Raw genomic sequence first — 15,173 nt, 5'->3', positions numbered from 1 at the left:
GTTGAACTAGAATGGCGTTTGCAAGCCAGGCCCTTTCATTCAATATCAGTTTCTGAACACTCAAATGCTCTTCTCGACGATTGAGCATAATTTCCCACAGAGAAAAAAAAAGGGGGCTATCAACCCTAAATTGATCAGTATGCAAGGTTACCCGTGAAATGGTAAAACTTAGCTTTTAATGTTTATATTAATAAAAGGGTACAATAAGTATAGTCCATTAAAACTATCGGGGTACCACTGCCACCCTGTTTTTTTGTTGCCCAATTTCAAGTAATGGAATGGTGAAGTAACTTATTGGCTCTCTTTCTTTGCTCCTTTCTTACACCCCTAAGTTGGGAAAGGAGAGGAAAGAGAAAAACTACACACAGACCATTCAGTCCCAGTTCTGGCAGATTAGTAGTGTAGATCAAAGATGCTTACTGGATTCTTGCGGAGTCCAGAGGCTGAATATTCACATTCAACACAGTGTGGAGAGAAACCTCTTCCACTCCTGGAGTCTCCCCTTGCTCCTTTCTTACACCCCTTTCTTACAACTAGATGTAATATAGTGGTTGATAGCCCCCTTTTTTCTCTTTGTCCAAAATCCTCATGGGATTCACCCTCTAAGGCCTTTTATTAGGTAATTTCCCACAGACACACTCCCAAATCTAGTGGGAATCCTTCCCAGGAGAGTGGAAGTTGTTTTCGCTGCAAGGGGACCACCACTTCATATTAATGTCTATGAATGTAGAATGGAATATAAGCTCCTATTGGTTTACTGTGTAGGTCTCCCAATATTTGGCCCATATAGTGTAGCTCTCAAACTTTGATAAGATGCACAATTGGGCTACTGAAATCCAAAAGAGCAGAGACTTTCCCTACAAAACTAAACATCAATCAGTTCAGCTTCTCCTGCTGTATACCATTCTGTCTACAGATTGAACTGCATTTTCATGGTGACTAGTGGTGTTAAGCATTCAAAGCGGAATTCAGTCTGAAGTTTAAGAAAACTTCAATTCGCAACTAATCTAAATTTCTTCGTGCTTCGTGGTAATGAATCAGGTTTTCCTATAATGGCAGCTGCATGTGCTACAAAGCAAAACTAAGTGTAGAGGAGACAAGGCCGGGAATACAAGATCACCCATAATGCCGTGCAGGACAGTGTTGCTGAAAATGATTAATAGAAGAATATTGGAAAGGGAGAGTGCAGGGAGACTGCAGGGGGACTTATTCTGCGTCAGTTTTATTTATTTATTACTACATTTACTTATTCCTACATCAGCCGTAAAGTAGGATATGTAATTCAATACCAATAAGATAGAAGCCTTTATTATACCGGTGCTAACGTGCCAGCTAATACCATCCAGTCTGCACCCCTTAACGGGGCCAGGTCTTAATGATGACAATCCTCATCTTTTGCTGCCTTCTTCCAAACCATCCTTCAAAGTCTCCATGTCCTAGAAAAGTGAGCAAGCTGCAGAGAGAGGAGAAGCTGGATGTTCCTAATGACATTTTCTCATCGATATTAGATGATGTCGAGTAAAAGCAGAAGAAGGAGTAAAAGCAGAATAAGGGCTCCCTCCTGTAGGGCATGATAGCACTGAGATTGGAGAAGTTGGTACAGCCCATGTTTAAAAGCTCATTAAAAGTGCTGCGCGGCCATTAAAGGGGTATTATCATCTTAATGATCACTGTTAAATCTGTTAACAATGATCATTTTTCTAAATATATTTTATTAACAAATCCCCACCCCTTAGAAAATAAACCTATACTTACTTGACTGTTGTCTTCCGTCTCCCCTGGTGACGGCCTCCGCTCTTCTCAGGAATTGCGGTGGCCGCGCGTGTGCAGACGACTTTTCTTTTCTTCTCCCGGACGGCCGCGCGCTGTACTGAACGCGCACGCCGAGTCTGCGCATGCGCCCTGGTGACTTCTTCCTGGCAAGTATACTATACTGGCCAGGAAGAAGTCACCAGGGCGCATGCGCGGACTCGGCGTGCGCGTTCAGTACAGCGCGCGACCCGGCCGGAAGAAGACATCAATGAAGATGGAGCCCGCCCCCTGCCGAGTGCCGAAACCAGGAAGTGGACGGCGCGCCGGGACCAGGTGAGTATGAAATAGCCTGTTGAGAAAACCCCTTTAATAATGAAGGAGAACTATACTTGATCGCAGCATGGCCACAACATGCTTGTAGCACGACCGCTCTGTGTGGCTGTACCCTAAGGCAGAGCGGCCTAGGTATACCTGATTTATAGCGATTTGTGACTAATTAATTTGTTACTAATCAAATTTCCTGTGGAACTTCAGCGGAGCTGCCGAACTGAATGATTGGCTCCCTTTAACGAGTCCCTAAACTTTCAGATAACCTTTTGGAATTTGCTGCCAAGTGATATATACAGTACAGACCAAAAGTTTGGACACACCTTCTTATTCAAAGAGTTTTCTTTATTTTCATGACTATGAAAATTGTAGATTCACACTGAAGGCATCAAAACTATGAATTAACACATGTGGAATTATATACATAACAAAAAAGTGTGAAACAACTGAAAATATGTAATATTCTAGGTTCTTCAAAGTAGCCACCTTTTGCTTTGATTACTGCTTTGCACACTCTTGGCATTCTCTTGATGAGTTTAAAGAGGTAGTCACCTGAAATGGTTTTCACTTAACAGGTTTAATAAGTGGGATTTCTTGCCTTATAAATGGGGTTGGGACCATCAGTTGCATTGTGGAGAATTTGGGTGGATACACAGCTGATAGTCCTACTGAATAGACTGTTAAAATTTGGATTATGGCAAGAAAAAAGCAGCTAAGTAAAGAAAAACAAGTGGCCATCGTTACTTTAACCACCTCCGGACCGCCTAACGCAGATGTGCGGTCCGGAGGTGGCAGCCCTGCGCACAGTCACGCATATATGCGTCATCTCGCGAGACGCGAGATTTCCTGTGAACGCGCGCACACAGGCGCGCGCGCTCACAGGAACGGAAGGTAAGCGAGTGGATCTCCAGCCTGCCAGCGGCGATCGCTCGCTGGCAGGCTGCAGATCCGAATTTTTTAACCCCTAACAGGTATATTAGACGCTGTTTTCATAACAGCGTCTAATATACCTCCTACCTGGTCCTCTGGTGGTCCCTTTTGTTAGGATCGACCACCAGAGGACTCAGGTAGGTCAGTACAGTCGCACCAAACACCACACTACACTACACCCCCCCCCCCGTCACTTATTAACCCCTTATAAACCCCTGATCACCCATGATCACCCCATATAAACTCCCTGATCACCCACCTGTCATTGATCACCGCCCTGTCATTGATCACCCCCCTGTCAGGCTCCATTCAGATGTCCGCATGATTTTTACGGATCCACGGATACATGGATCGGATCCGCAAAACGCATACAGACGTCTAAATGGAGCCTTACAGGGGGGTGATCAATGACAGACGGGTGATCACCCATATACACTCCCTGATCACCCCCTGTCATTGATCACCCCCCTGTAAGGCTCCATTCAGACGTCCGCATGATTTTTACGGATCCATGGATACATGGATCGGATCCGCAAAACACATGCGGACGTCTGAATGGAGCCTTACAGGGGGTGATCAATGACAGGCGGGTGATCACCCATATACACTCCCTGATCACCCCCCTGTCATTGATCACCCCCCTGTAAGGCTCCATTCAGACGTCCGCATGTGTTTTGTGGATCCGATCCATGTATCCATGGATCCGTAAAAATCATGCGGACGTCTGAAAGGAGCGTTACAGGGGGGTGATCAATGACAGGCGGGTGATCACCCATATACACTCCCTGATCACCCCCTGTCATTGATCACCCCCCTGTAAGGCTCCATTCAGACGTCCGCATGATTTTTACGGATCCATGGATACATGGATCGGATCCACAAAACACATGCGGACGTCTGAATGGAGCCTTACAGGGGGTGATCAATGACAGGGGGTGATCAGGGTGATCAGGGTGATCACCCCCCTGTCACTGATCACCCCCCCTGTAAGGCTCCATTCAGACATCCGCCCAAGGGGGATTAGGGGCCCAAATGTGTGAGAAGAACTTTGCAATCAAAATGTGTAAAAAATGACCGGTGAAATCCAAAAGGTGCACTTTGGAATATGTGCCCCTTTGCCCACCTTGGCAGCAAAAAAGTGTCACACATCTGGTATCGCCGTACTCAGGAGAAGTTGGGGAATGTGTTTTGGGGTGTCATTTTACATATACCCATGCTGGATGAGAAAAATATCTTGGTCAAATGCCAACTTTGTATAAAAAAATGGGAAAAGTTGTCTTTTGCCAAGATATTTCTCTCATCCAGCATGGGTATATGTAAAATGACACCCCAAAACACATTCCCCAACTTCTCCTGAGTACGGCGATACCAGATGTGTGACACTTTTTTGCTGCCAAGGTGGGCAAAGGGGCACATATTCCAAAGTGCACCTTTTGGATTTCACCGGTCATTTTTTACACATTTTGATTGCAAAGTTCTTCTCACACATTTGGGCCCCTAAATTGCCAGGGCAGTATAACTACGCCACAAGTGACCCCATTTTGGAAAGAAGACACCCCAAGGTATTCCGTGAGGGGCATAGTGAGTTCCTAGAATTTTTTATTTTTTGTCGCAAGTTAGTGGAATATGAGACTTCGTAAGGAAAAAAGAGAAAAAAAAAATAATCATCATTTTCCGCTAACTTGTGACAAAAAATAAAAAATTCTAGGAACTCGCCATGCCCCTCACGGAATACCTTGGGGTGTCTTCTTTCCAAAATGGGGTCACTTGTGGCGTAGTTATACTGCCCTGGCAATTTAGGGGCCCAAATGTGTGAGAAGTACCTTGCAATCAAAATGTGTAAAAAATGGCCTGCAAAATCTGAAAGGTGCACTTTGGAATATGTGCCCCTTTGCCCACCTTGGCAGCAAAAAAGTGTGACACATCTGGTATCGCCGTACTCAGGAGAAGTTGGGGAATGTGTTTTGGGGTGTCATTTTACATATACCCATGCTGGATGAGAGAAATATCTTGGCAAAAGACAACTTTTCCCATTTTTTTATACAAAGTTGGCATTTGACCAAGATATTTTTCTCACCCAGCATGGGTGTATGTAAAATGACACCCCAAAACACATTCCCCAACTTCTCCTGAGTACGACGATACCAGATGTGTGACACTTTTTTGCAGCCAAGGTGGGCAAAGGGGCACATATTCCAAAGTGCACCTTTTGGATTTCACCGGTCATTTTTTACACATTTTGATTGCAAAGTTCTTCTCACACATTTGGGCCCCTAAATTGCCAGGGCAGTATAACTACGCCACAAGTGACCCCATTTTGGAAAGAAGACACCCCAAGGTATTCCGTGAGGGGCATGGCGAGTTCCTAGAATTTTTTATTTTTTGTCGCAAGTTAGTGGAATATGAGACTTTGTAAGAAAAAAAATAAAAAATAAAATCATCATCATTTTCCGCTAACTTGTGACAAAAAATAAAAAGTTCTATGAACTCACTATGCCCATCAGCGAATACCTTAGGGTGTCTACTTTCCGAAATGGGGTCATTTGTGGGGGTTTTCTACTGTTTGGGCATTGTAGAACCTCAGGAATCATGACAGGTGCTCAGAAAGTCAGAGCTGTTTCAAAAAGCGGAAATTCACATTTTTGTACCATAGTTTGTAAATGCTATAACTTTTACCCAAACCATTTTTTTTTTTTGCCCAAACATTTTTTTTTATCAAAGACATGTAGAACAATAAATTTGGCGAAAAATTTATATATGGATGTCGTTTTTTTTGCAAAATTTTACAGCTGAAAGTGAAAAATGTCATTTTTTTGCAAAAAAATCGTTACATTTTGATTAATAACAAAAAAAGTAAAAATGTCAGCAGCAATAAAATACCACCAAATGAAAGCTCCATTAGAGATAAGAAAAGGAGGTAAAATTCATTTGGGTGGTAAGTTGCATGACTGAGCGATAAACGGTGAAAGGAGTGTAGTGCCGAAGTGTAAAAAGTGCTCTGGTCATGAAGGGGGTTTCACCTAGCGGGGCTGAAGTGGTTAAGAAATGAAGGTCAGTCAGTCCAAAAAATTGGGAAAACTTTGAAAGTGTCCCCAAGTGCAGTCACAAAAACCATCAGTCGCTACAAAGAAACTGGCTCACATGTGGACCGCCCCAGGAAAGGAAGACCAAAAGTCACCTCTGCTGCGGAGGATAAGTTCATCCGAGTCACCAGCCTCAGAAATCGCAGGTTAACAGCAGCTCAGATTAGAGACCAGGTCAATGCCACACAGAGTTCTAGCAGCAGACACAACTGTTAAGAGGAGACTGTGTGAATCAGGCCTTCATGGTAGAATATCTGCTAGGAAACCACTGCTAAGGACAGGCAACAAGCAGAAGAGACTTGTTTGTGCTAAAGAACACAAGGAATGGACATTAGACCAGTGGAAATCTGTGCTTTGGTCTGATGAGAACTTTGGTTCCAACCACCGTGTCTTTGTGCGACGCAGAAAAGATGAACGGATGGACTCTACATGCCTGGTTCCCACCATGAAGCATGGAGGAGGAGGTGTGATGGTGTGGGGGTGCTTTTCTGGTGACACTGTTGGGGATTTATTTAAAATTGAAGGCATACTGAACCAGCATGGCTACCACAGCATCTTGCAGCGGCATGCTATTCCATCCGGTTTGCCTTTAGTTGGACCATCATTTATTTTTCAACAGGACAATGACCCCAAACACACCTCCAGGCTGTGTAAGGGCTATTTGACCATGAAGGAGAGTGATGGGGTGCTGCGCCAGATGACCTGGCCTCCACAGTCACCGGACCTGAACCTAATCGAGATGGTTTGGGATTGTCAGGGAACCATGAACCAGACGTACAACAAGAGATAAGTGGAAATAGAAGGCTTTATTGAAAATCAAGCTGTAAGCAAAAGTCCAAACGGATGGCTAAACCGAAGCAGGGTCTTGCGTAGCCAGAGGTCAGGAACCAGAAGGGTAGTCAGACGAAGCCTGGATCAGGAACCAGCAGGGTAGTCAGACGAAGCCAGGATCAGGAACCAGCGGGGTAGTCAGACGAGGCCAGGATCAGGAACCAGAAGCAGCAGCAGTCTTAGAAGCATGTGAACACAGGAGGACCAAGCAAGGAACTGAAGCCACAGACCTCCTATATATATGAGCTGGGCATCCAGCTCCTCCCAGTGGGAAGGAGAAGCCGCAGGGTGGGAGGCTACAAGAAACCCAGAAACCAAGATGGCCGCCAGCACATGTCAAACGAAGGAGAACAGCAAGAAGGTAAGACCATGACAGTACCTCCCCCTCAAGGGCCCCTCCTCCGCAGAGTAAGGAACGGTTTCTGAGGGAAGCGTGCGTGGAAGGCTCGGAGCAAAGCAGGAGCATGGACATCTGCGGAGGGAACCCAGGAACGCTCCTCTGGACCATAACCACGCCAATGGACCAAAAACTGCAACCGACCGCGGACCAGGCGTGAGTCCAGGATATTGCTCACCTCATATTCCTCACGATTGCCCACTTGGACCGGACGGGGCCGAGGAACCGAGGAAGTGAAACGATTACACACCAATGGCTTCAACAGGGAGACATGAAACACGTTGGAGATCCGCATGCCAGGAGGAAGCGCAAGGGCATAGGCTACCGGGTTTACCCTGCGAAGCACTCGGAAGGGACCAACAAAGCGAGGCGCCAGCTTGGGAGTGGGCACTCGAAGGTTGAGGTTGCGGGTGGACAACCATACACGGTCTCCGACCTGGTAGGAAGGAGCGGGCGCTAGTCTGCGATCAGCCTGGAGTCTCTGGCGCTGCGCAGAGACCTCAAGGGACCTCTGGATCTGTACCCAAGAAGCACGTAGGACGGAAAGGTGATCCTCCACAGCCGGAATATCCTGGGGAGAGAATACCTCCGGTAACACGGCAGGTTGGAACCCATAATTGGCCATGAAGGGAGACGTCCCAGAGGAAGAGTTCACCGCCGTGTTCCTGGCAAACTCAGCCCAAGGCAGGAGGTCAACCCAATTGTCTTGGTGATCGGAGACATAGCAACGAAGGAATTGCTCCAAGGCCTGATTGGATCGTTCTGCGGCCCCATTGGACTGAGGGTGGTAGGCCGAGGAGAAAGAGAGATGAATCCCCAACTGGGAGCAAAAGGCGCGCCAGAACCTGGACACAAACTGACTCCCCCGATCCGACACAATCTCCTTGGGCAAACCGTGCAACCGGAAGACCTCCCTGGCGAAAATCGTGGCCAACTCTTGTGCAGAGGGTAACTTCTTGAGAGGAACACAGTGGCACATTTTGGAAAACCGATCCACAATCATGAGAATGACCGTATGGCCTCGGGATGCAGGGAGGTCCACAATGAAATCCATCCCCAGGTGTGACCATGGGCGCTCCCCGGTGGCTATGGGTTGCAAAAGGCCCAACGGAAGGTGCCGAGGGGACTTACTCTGGGCACAAACGGAGCATGCCGCTACATATGCGGCGATGTCGGAACGTAGAGAAGGCCACCAGAACAGACGTGAAACAGCCCAGGACAGCTGATTCTTTCCAGGATGCCCCGCGGCCTTGGAGTTATGGTAGGTTCGCAACAACCGAGTGCGCAACTCCTCAGGCACAAAACATCTGCCGTTGGGTCTCCCAGAGGGAGCACCAGATTGAGCCGCCAAAATCTTCTCACCCAGGGGAGAGGTCAGGCTGGTGCGAATGGCGGCCAGGATCTGATTCGGAGGTATGACCGAAGTCGGAATCGACTCCTCCCCGGACAGCTCGGAGTACTGCCGTGATAAGGCATCCGCTCTGATGTTCTTGGAACCGGGTAGGTAGGAGACCACGTAATTAAAACGTGACAAGAACAGAGCCCATCTGGCCTGACGTGGTGTCAATCTCTTGGCCTCAGAAAGGTAGGTCAGATTCTTGTGGTCCGTCAGGATGAGAACCGGAACCACCGAACCCTCGAGCAAGTGCCTCCATTCTTTAAGGGCCTGCACGATGGCCAATAACTCCCTGTCACCAATCTGATAGTTGCACTCCGCGGAAGACAGTTTCCGGGAGTAAAACCCACAAGGGAGCAGAGGACCCTCTGGTGTTCTACGCTGAGACAGAAGGGCGCCTACTCCCGTCTCAGACGCGTCCACCTCGAGGACAAAGGGCAACCCAGGGTTGGGATGCGACAGAATCGGAGCCGACACAAAGGCGGACTTTAGAGCCTCAAAAGCTCGGATGGCCTCGAGCGGCCAGACCTGGAAATTACTGCCCTTCCTGGTCAGATCCGTGAGAGGCTTGGCTAGCATAGAAAAGTCCCTGATGAACTTCCGATAATAATTGGCGAAGCCCAAAAAGCGCTGCAGGGCACGGAGACCACTGGGCTGGGGCCACTGTAAGACAGCCGAAACCTTCTCAGGATCCATGGAGAACCCCTCAGCGGAAATGATGTAACCTAAGAAGGTTACCTGGGATCGGTGAAATTCGCATTTCTCAAGCTTACCGAACAGCCTGTTCTCTCGTAACCGTTGCAACACTCGTCTGACATCCATAATGTGGGCCTCCATGGATTCAGAATATACCAAGATGTCATCCAAATAGACCACCACACACTGCTGCAACAGGTCACGGAAAACATCGTTGATGAATTCCTGGAAGACTGCGGGCGCATTGCACAACCCAAAGGGCATAACCAAGGATTCATAATGACCGGTCCTGGTGTTAAACGCGGTCTTCCACTCATCGCCCGCCTTGATCCTTACCAGGTTATATGCCGCCCTCAGGTCGAGTTTGGTAAAGACCGTGGCCCCTTTGAGGCGATCGAACAGCTCGGAAATCAAGGGTATCGGGTAAGCGTTCTTGATCGTGATGCGATTGAGACCCCTGTAATCGATGCAAGGCCTCAACTCACCGCCCTTCTTTTTCACAAAGAAAAATCCAGCCCCTGCCGGGGATGAGGATTTGCGAATGTGTCCGCGTGAAAGCGCCTCCCTCACGTACTCCTCCATGGCCTCATTCTCCGCTACCGACAGTGGATAGACTTTGCCACGAGGAGGAACGGCACCAGATTGTAACTCTATGGCACAATCGTATGGGCGGTGCGGAGGTAGGGCAACCGCACGCATCTTATCGAATACATCCCGGTACTCTTCGTATTCAGGAGGCAACAGAGAGTCCGAGGAAGTACACAGCAACTTGACAGGCCCATGGATGCAACTAGCCCCACACTGCGGTGACCACGAGAGGATCTCGGCCGATCTCCAATCGAAAGTCGGATTATGCTTCTGGAGCCAGGGGTACCCCAAGACCACCGAGTAGTGTGGAGACGAAATCACCTGGAGACAGACCGACTCTCTGTGAACGGCACCAATGGCTATCCCCACTGGAAGGGTCTCATGAGTCACGTGTGGCGGCAGAAGGGGTCTGCCGTCTATCGCCTCAAGAGCCAGTGGGGAACCTCGAGGCTGCAGAGGAATGGAATTGGCGGCAGCGAACACACTATCAATGAACAAACCACCAGCACCAGAGTCCACCAACGCCTGGGTCGTCACCGAGCCCCCGACCCAGGAGAGGACAACAGTGATCAGTGGTTTGTCAACACGGGAAACCGGGGACGAGGAGACTCCACCCAAGATCTGCCCCCGACAGGATCTCAGGTGCGAGCGTTTCCCGGACGGTTCGGACATGCCAACCGAAAATGCCCACCGAGACCACAGTACATACATCGGCCCTCGCGTCTCCGGAGTACCCTCTCCCCCTCGGACAGGCGAGCAAACCCCAGCTGCATGGGTTCACCCCCAGACAAGTCATCCCCAGGAGGCGTGGGAGGAGAGGGAGGCACGGGTGGGACAGCAAACGTAGGCGCCAATCTGTTAGAAGACCTCCGCAGGCTCTCCTTAAAGGAAGGTCTCTCCCTGAGTCTGGTGTCAATCAAAATCAGGAAAGAAATAAGAGACTCGAGCTCCACTGGTAGGTCCTTAGCTGCAACCTCATCCTTCAAGGCATCCGAGAGACCATGAGAGAAAGCAGCGACCAGAGCCTCATTATTCCAGCCCACCTCTGCTGCCAGGGTACGAAACTCAATGGCGTATTCAGCTACGGATCGTGAACCCTGTCTGATGGACATAAGGAGCTTCGCAGCAGAGGCAGTACGAGCCGGCACATCGAATACCTTCCGAAGAGAAGCAACAAAACCGGAAAACTCGGCAACCACCGGATTGTTGTTCTCCCATAAAGGGCTGGCCCAGGCCAAGGCCTTGTCCGAGAGCAGCGAGATCAAGAAGCCCACCTTTGATCTCTCAGTAGGAAAGGCATGTGGCAGCAACTCAAAATAAATGCCCACCTGGTTAAGGAAACCTCGGCACTGAGTTGGCTCTCCCCCAAAGCGCTGTGGAAGGGGGGCAGAACCGGTCATACCCCGAGACACCGCAGGCGCAGCAACAGGTGTCGGGGTAGACTCTGGCCCAACAACCGGAGCGGCACTAGGAGCGGGCCCAGGAGCGACAACCGACCCATCGGCAACGGAAGCGAAATGAGCCGTGCGTTCAAGCAGGGTTTGCAACGCCACAGCGAACCGACCCAACAGGTGATCCTGCTGATCAAGTCTGGCAATCAGCGTAGGTAGCGAGGATGGCCCTGTACCGTCAGAATTCATGGCTTGGTCCTAATGTCAGGGAACCATGAACCAGACGTACAACAAGAGATAAGTGGAAATAGAAGGCTTTATTGAAAATCAAGCTGTAAGCAAAAGTCCAAACGGATGGCTAAACCGAAGCAGGGTCTTGCGTAGCCAGAGGTCAGGAACCAGAAGGGTAGTCAGACGAAGCCTGGATCAGGAACCAGCAGGGTAGTCAGACGAAGCCAGGATCAGGAACCAGCGGGGTAGTCAGACGAGGCCAGGATCAGGAACCAGAAGCAGCAGCAGTCTTAGAAGCATGTGAACACAGGAGGACCAAGCAAGGAACTGAAGCCACAGACCTCCTATATATATGAGCTGGGCATCCAGCTCCTCCCAGTGGGAAGGAGAAGCCGCAGGGTGGGAGGTTACAAGAAACCCAGAAACCAAGATGGCCGCCAGCACATGTCAAACGAAGGAGAACAGCAAGAAGGTAAGACCATGACAGGGATGAGCTGGACTGCAGAGTGAAGGCAAAAGGGCCAACAAGTGCTAAGCATCTCTGGGAACTCCTTCAAGACTGTTGGAAGACCATTTCAGGTGACTACCTCTTGAAGCTCATCAAGAGAATGCCAAGAGTGTGCAAAGCAGTAATCAAAGCAAAAGGTGGCTACTTTGAAGAACCTAGAATATGACATATTTTCAGTTGTTTCACACTTTTTTGTTATGTATATAATTCCACATGTGTTAATTCATAGTTTTGATGCCTTCAGTGTGAATCTACAATTTTCATAGTCATGAAAATAAAGAAAACTCTTTGAATGAGAAGGTGTGTCCAAACTTTTGGTCTGTACTGTACATGCTTGGTAGCACAGTATCTGACCATTACATGACTTATACCTGGCCTTTTTAATAGTTATCTCCTTTGCATGCTTCATCTCTAATTCTCAGTTGTCTATAAACTGGTGGGAGGAGACTAGTTGTTCATCATGGAGACAAATGAGTTACCTTTCTCTCTGTCACTCACTAAGTCAGAAGCAGTATATAAGACATTATAGAGAAGTACTGAGTAGTATGAATGTGAATAAAGCAGTTGGAGTGAGATATAACATTCATTATATGCTGCTGAATTTACTGGATCATACCCGTGCTGTCTGGTCTCTGTACACTTTCTCCCTCCTCCTCCCCCCTCTCCTCTCCATAGACTTCAATGGGATTATGTAATCTGATCCCTCAGTGAGCAGCCAGTTCTTCTTCTAAGGCCTCATGCACACGTCCGTGTTCCGCGGCCGAGAGCGGTCCGTGGTAACGCAGCCTGAATTCCTGTTGAGAGCATGAGCGCACGGCGTCATTGGTTGCTATGACGCCTTGTGCTTCATGCTGCCGCTGCACTACAGTATTACACTATACGAGTGTATTACTGTAGTGCAGCGGCGGCATGAAGCGCACGGCGTCATAGCAACCAATGACGCCGTACGCTCCTGCTCTAAACAGGAATCCAGGCCATTTTACCATAGACTTCTCTCATGAATTTTAGAGAGAAGGTTAGTTTAGAAAAGTGGAGGATAGCTGATAACTCTAGACAAAGGCATTTTCTCTTATAAGATATATTAGAAAATTCCTTTGCTTGCACTTTTGATTTATGCAAAGTTGTCTGAAAGTATAATGATCATTTATATAAGATTTAGACTTCTGCACCAAATCATATACATGACATGTGCTTTGGAAAAGTCTAAAGATCTTGCACCTAAGCTCTCTGTTAATCCAAGGCTTCTAAATTGGACAAACTGGGTAGTAAAAAAAATCTATGATCAACTTGTGGATCCTGAATATAAACCATAACAGTTGGAGTGAACAGGGTCAGAACCAGGGAGGAAACAATGTCAAAGCCAAATCAGTAACCAGAATCCACAACAGAGACAAGCCAAGTCAAAACCAAAAGAGACAAACAGCGCAATAATGAGCGAAACGCTTGTTCATCTGGTGAAACCGTCGATCGTTCAGAGAAGTTAATTATTGTTTCCGGGCAGCAGATCAACATTGATATGCCATTTGGTATAAAAGCACAACTGAGCATAATCTGAATTCCTGTTGAGAGCAGGAGCGTACAGCATCATTGGTTGCTATGACGCCTTGTGCTTCATGCCGCCGCTGCACTACAGTAATACACTATACGAGTGTATTACTGTAGTGCAGCGGCGGCATGAAGCGCACGGCGTCATAGCAACCAATGACGCTGTACGCTCCTGCTCTCAACAGGAATCCAGGCCATGTTACCACGAACGTGGGTAGTAAAAAATCTGGGTCACACAGGGATCCAGAAAGCAGTGATCTATAGTGTTGTTTGCAGGACTCACCACTGTTTGTCTGTGATGTAGAAGAACACTGGTGGTCATGGCTGAATTCTTTCCCCAACCTCAGTTCTGAAGTATTATCTACAGAGTATAGAATATTGCTCAGTACTCAGTTTACAGGTTTTCATACCAGCAGTCAGACCCTCATCGATGAGATAGATGCAGGGTTGTTTTTAACGCGGGGCAAAAGGGGCAGCTGTCCTGGGCCAAGGCAACTGACTCTTGAGCCCCGCTGGCTGGAGGATCTTTCATGGGTCCACACTTTATTTACTAAGCAGCAGGACATGTAGGGCATACATGGGGGATGTCCCTGCATTTACTATTGTTTCTGGGCGCTGCTCCGTTGCGCCGCTGTCGGCCCCGTTCAGTGGAGTAGCTAGAAATGCATGGGACCCATAGCAAAAAAAAATTATGCCCCCCCCCCACATATCTATCGGGTCTCCCACCACCCCTTCCAGAGCTCCCACCCAAACACCCATCCTAGTTCTCCCACGGCTCAATGGGGACGGAGCAGCGGTCCAGCGAAATAGCGGCAGGACGGATCCGACAGGCTGAACAGCCTGCCGGATCCGTCTTGCCACAAGTGTAAAAGTACCCTTAGTCTGTCATATAAGGGGGAGAAGAAACCCCAGAACTAGAGTGTGCCCCCCAAAAGAAGGAAGGGGCGCCCTCCTTATCACTGCTGGCATCTCTTTTTAACTTCAGATCATCAGACTCTCACTTACTAATTACAGCACACACCTAGGGTTGCCACCTTTTCTTCAAGCCAAACCCGAACACTTTAGCACCTCGTGGCAATTTTTTGGTAAATTCACTTTCTTGTAGGCAGCGTACCTTCCTGACCAATCAGGAGGCTGGGACGCGAGTCATGACATACTGCCCAGCTTGCTGATTGGTTAGAAAACCAGGCTGCCTAGAAACAAGTGAAGCAGGCTTCCTAGCCAATTAGGAAGCCAGAAGGCGGATGATAACCCACCTCCCAGCTTCCTGATTGGAAAGGAAGTCGGCTGTATGCTCCCTTGGCGCTGCCAGTCAGAGGGACATCTCCCTCTGACCGGAAGTTCCAATATCGGGGAAGATATCAGAGCATTTGGGCGAGTACAAGTACTCGCCCAAATATTCTGTATTGGTAGCGATATTAGTATCGGTATCGGTAGTTTGGCGGTATATCTATAGTGCAAATCCATTTTATTGATAGCTGTCATTGAAACGATAAGC

This window comes from Bufo gargarizans, chromosome 1 (assembly GCF_014858855.1).
Source record: "Bufo gargarizans isolate SCDJY-AF-19 chromosome 1, ASM1485885v1, whole genome shotgun sequence".
Taxonomy (NCBI): Eukaryota; Metazoa; Chordata; class Amphibia; order Anura; family Bufonidae; genus Bufo; species Bufo gargarizans.
This window is presented reverse-complemented; position numbering follows the sequence as displayed.